This window comes from Parasteatoda tepidariorum, chromosome 9, assembly GCF_043381705.1.
Source record: "Parasteatoda tepidariorum isolate YZ-2023 chromosome 9, CAS_Ptep_4.0, whole genome shotgun sequence".
Classification (NCBI taxonomy): Eukaryota; Metazoa; Arthropoda; class Arachnida; order Araneae; family Theridiidae; genus Parasteatoda; species Parasteatoda tepidariorum.
In genome coordinates this window covers 90,622,974-90,628,109 of record NC_092212.1, presented here as the reverse complement: position 1 = coordinate 90,628,109, position 5,136 = coordinate 90,622,974, and the positions used below count along the sequence as shown (strand labels likewise).

At 26.2% G+C, this 5,136-nt stretch overlaps 1 long non-coding RNA gene across 1 annotated transcript in view; it reads right to left on the bottom strand.

Annotated features, from left to right (window-relative positions):
• Positions 1 to 27: 27 nt before the first annotated feature.
• LOC122272018 (uncharacterized) overlaps positions 28 to 5,136 on the bottom strand; it is a 15,229-nt gene continuing 10,120 nt past the window's right edge. Inside the window, exon 4 of the long non-coding RNA XR_011637691.1 lies at positions 28 to 279. This is a non-coding gene — a long non-coding RNA (uncharacterized lncRNA). The remainder of the gene's footprint in view (positions 280 to 5,136) is intronic.

Below are 5,136 nucleotides of genomic sequence, written 5' to 3'. Positions count from 1 at the left end.
TAAAGAAAAATAAAACGAAATTGCACAATTGGTATAAATAAAAGCAATATGTCAGACAAAATTTTAATACCTTGATGGCTCAGGGTATAGAGTGCTTGCCTTCCAATGAGGTGAAACGGGTTTCCTGCGATGACTGGTCGATTCAAATTCTTCACCCGGCTTGCATCGACCCTAGTGATGGCGAAAAATATCCTCAGTGGCAGACGGATCATGGGTTAGAGTCCCCTTGCCGTCAGATTAACCGTTTTCCTCTCAGTTTAATGCAAATGCGTGCTAGTTCTATTAAAAAAAAAAGAGTCATCCATAAAGGTAAATTTTTACAAATACTTGATCACGTGTCTTCTGGTTGGGGTTCAAAATTACAAGGCTACGAAGTTGAAAATTTGAAGTCGTAAATCCAAAATTGGGTCGGGTGCTCAACGACGGTTACAAAATAAAATTGTCAAGGAAAATCACGTGGTCGCAGCGGAAAAAAAAATTCCCTTCCCTACCTATACCATTCTCGACAAGTGCCAAAATAAGTTTGAGATAACTTTTGACCAATAAAACACCTTTAAACATTGAATCCGTAGCCAATGTCAGCTCCAATATCCGGTCAAGCATTGGGACAAACTAACCTACGTGAAAAACATTTTAATGGAACTAAACCACATTTGTGTTATATGGAGTAGAAAACCTCGAAAACATCTTACGGTCAGCCCGGAAGCAAGGGTACAACATTGGCCCATTGTAGGAAGTCGTTAGTTTATAAAAATGAAGGGAAATTTAGTATCTTTCATAACCATTGCTTATTACCTTCCTCCCCTTTCGTCAGAAAAAATAAGCTTTTCATTCCTCAATTCTCAGCTTTCTATCGAGGACAATTTTGCAAGCAAGTCTTTCATATTTACTTGTTGATTCATTAATATTTTAAACTAGTTAAGAAACAAAGTATTAAATGTTTGACTTAAATTTTACAATGAGTTGTAATATCCATATTAAGAATTTTAAGGAAAATTAGAAGTTAACATTCAATCTTTCTTTAAAAAAAAATATTATTCTAAGTGTAAAATAGACTATATTTAATGGGACAAAAAAGTTGTTCACTCTTTTGATAATTTTTTAATTGGAACATAAAGGGTTAAGTGCAGTATAAGTTCGATTTAACAAGTTCGGCATGTTATAAGAAATTCATTATTAAGACAAGTTGCTGAAAAAATTCTGTCATTGAAGATTCCAAAAATATTTAGATTGCAAGATAGAGCAAATTGAAGAAACAAATTTCTTACTTTTAACAAGTCTTATATAACAAGCCAAATATCCAACTCTGTTGGGCTGAATTTCAATTTAGAGAATTTATGACTTTTTCACCATGAAAATTAAATTTTTCTTCCAAATGATAGCTCACTAAATTTAGAATCGTAAGATTGAAATCATGTCGTTACGATGACAATATCATTTTTTTTCGATAGTTCACCAGCCAAAAAAATTTTACGACCAGAAAAGGTTAGGTCATTGTAATAATACGTTAGCTCAAGGAAAATCATCGTTAATCATCGTAATTAAGGAAAATCGCCTTCCAACTTAAAAACAAAAGGTGCTGCCAAATCAAGTATTATTAGCTTACTTTTGACCTAGAAATGACAAGATTAAATTTTTCCACTAAACATTAACTGAGTTTAATTCATAATTACTTCAACAAAAGGTTTTGTTAACTCAAATACCAAAATAAGTTAAGGCCAGAATAAATGTTTGAGAAATTACAAGTTTGATATTTGCTTTCAAAAGTTAACTTATTGTAAGAAAACTAGGGTGACCACTCAAATCAGATTTCAAATTTTCCTGATTTTTCCAGGTTTTCCAGTAAAAATCTTAAAATTTCCAGGTCAGCGTGTTTTTTTTTCTTCTTAAAATATAGGTAGGTACAAGAAAAGCGTCAATATTATTTAAAATTCTATTTTTAATATATCATATTAAATAGATGTGGAGAATAATATGTTTAACTAGGAGAATATATTTTTAATGAATAAAAAATGTTTTTAAGTGTTAAATAGTTTTTGTGCAAAATGTTCCGAATAGAAAAAAAATACTGAGTTACCCAAAAAACCCTTGGATAAGTACTGTTTAATATATTTTAATTAAGCAAAGGAAAATAACTCCTGGTGATTACACATCAGTAAATTTTTACATTTACTTACATTTTAATATAGAGCTATTTTATAATGTATTTTATCCAAACAGTGCTCTTTATAAAATTCATTGATATTTTTTTTAAACCAATATCTTAAGTAAAATGTTTAAATAATGTTGTTTGCTTTGAATTAGCCCTATTATTTTTAGAGATATTCAGTAATCGCAGATGCAAAGTTGTCAAATTTCTTGTAGCATATTCTATAGAAAAACACTAGATAAAATTCTTTAATTTTTTTTTCTTATTAGAAATTAGAATATTTAAAAATTCTAATCTAACCCCTCGTTTTTTTTGTTTAGATTATATAATTGTTTTTCTTCTTACAAATGGGCAATTCCATGGTGTCAGACATGAAAAATTAACATGAATTTCTTAGAAAAACTATCTTATGAAACATAAGTTATAATCATCAAATTTTTAGATTAAATATTATTACTTCATAACCAATTGAAAAACAATTTATTTTAAACAAACTGATTACAATAAGTTCAAACTAAATGGATTTAATTGTGAGTGTCGGATGTAAATCGCACAAAAGCAAAAAGCAATTACTCATTTAATTGATAGATAATTGTCTGAACTCTGTCAATTTGTTTATAATTTAAATGTAAACATGACTGAATTTTGAAGCTGACACTTCAATAAAAAATTCTATGCAGTTCTTAACTTGTAATATATGATATATAATTAAGGTGAAATATTCTGCTTCAGTGTCAGACATAAAGTTTTCCAGCTGGATATAAATTTTAGTAAATGATATTATAATGATTGAAAATCATTTAATCTTAATACTATAAACATTATATTTCAATTAAATATCTACTTTAAATTTAAAATGTCTAATATTTTCTGTTGCAATGAATGGATCAATGGGTTTTATAATATTTTCCATCTTGTAAAAACTAGTTGAAAAATCAAATATTTTAATTTCAACTGTGCTACATATATTAACAACCATGTAAATAAAATCATATACATATAAGCAACATTTCCTAAATGGAATAGTTTTAAAAATCTTGGAATAAAAAAAGCAGTTGCTATTTTTTTTCAGTAATATGGAAAAGAATACCGAAAAGTTTCATTATTTTAATATAAAATTTAAAAAAAAAATCTACTGAAAAAAATTGTCACTGTACATTAAAAGGAAAAAAAAAACAATTTTTTACTGTATTATTAGCGTATAACAATTTTTTCTGGGAAAAAAGACTGCATAGGAAAAATGATAATTTAATAGTTTTATTTATTGCCAGCATAAAATTAAATAATAATTTTGTACAGCTCTTACAATCTATTCTATTTCATGTTTCGAAGCATACAATATCAACTAATATTACTTTTACTTGTATTTGGTGGCATAGCTTGAACAAGAGTATAAGTCTCCGGTTGTAGTACAAGAGATGCACCCAACTTATGAAGAAAAAATTTATATCAATTCTAGAACAAATTTTAATCTCTTTTTAATATCCCTTCTCTAGTTTCATTTGTTAATTACAGTCCCAATAACTGCTAACAATTTTATCACATTTACCTAAAAAATGAATAGGATGTGTGTTATTGTTGTAATTTGCTAAGCAAGTAGGTTTATTATTTCTTTCAAAAAAGAATTTTTTCCTATACTCAAAATAAATAAATAAATAAAATAAAAAATAAATAAAAAAAAAGTAAATAACTACATAATGTTCTGAAATTTTTTTCTGTAAATACATACATTTTTCAGGTATTAAGCAAAATGATTGATATAAAATGTTCTGAATAAAGATAAATTGCTTCTCAAAAAATTAAAACTGAGTTAAGTAGCTCANAATAAATAAATAAATAAAAAAAAAAATAAATAAAAAAAAGTAAATAACTACATAATGTGCTGAAATTTTTTTCTGTAAATACATTAATTTTTTAGGTATTAAGCAAAATGACTGATATAAAATGTTCTGAATAAAGATAAATTGCTTCTCAAAAAATTAAAACTGAGTTAATTAGCTCAAATAAAAAAATGAAAATAAAAAAATATATAGAAACTTCATGGATCAATTTTAAGTTATAATATAAATAACTTAAAGTACAGCACAGTTAAACAAATTTTATTAGGTTACAGAAGAGAAATATGTTATTGTAAATTAACCTAAAGGAATATTTAAGATGGTTTCTATTCAGATTTCACTTAATTTTATAAAGAAAAAGCAAAATAAGAGATTGAAATAAATAAAAACAAATGTAATAAAAAAGAAAGGCAGTGGTGTCCGACGTAAATATAATTAATTATTAATTTACAATAAAAATATTTATTATTATCAAAATCTTGCTTTTTAAACAGAAAAATAATTTAATTATGTTAAATCAAGTGACTCAATACAATTAATTATGTATTTTGGTGTCGCATGTAAATTTTACGCAGGAATTCTTTTAAAAATCAAAATGTGAAAGGTTTATACGCATTTGTGCAAGATAACCTGTTTTGTTACAGTTCACTTTGATTATTATTTTTCCATTTTCTATTATTTGCATAAATTAAAAATAAACAAACAAACAAACTGTACTTTGTAAGAGATTCACTTAGCATGGTTAAAAATTTGAAATGATGTAACCTTTCATTTAACAGCCTATAACTTATTGAAAACTGATATTTACAAATCATTATTTTGAAATTCTAAGTTTTTCACCTTGGAAATGATTCCTTGTTTACTTAATATTAAATTTAAAATTTTGGTCATCCCAAATTGAAACCTGTACCAGTACAGTGCAGAACAAAAAAAAACAAAGTTTCGTTTCCCTTCTTCCTAATGAACAAATATAATTATTTTTTTTATATTCTAAGTTTATACATCATTTAACATGTTTGCCATGCATTCCTTCGTTTTTAGGGTAAAAGGAGAAACAGTTTCGGAAGTATTTCTGGAATGTAAGCAAAACATTTACAAACTTTTGACATTGTGATTAATACACAATTTGAATTTTAAATTAGAAATTAA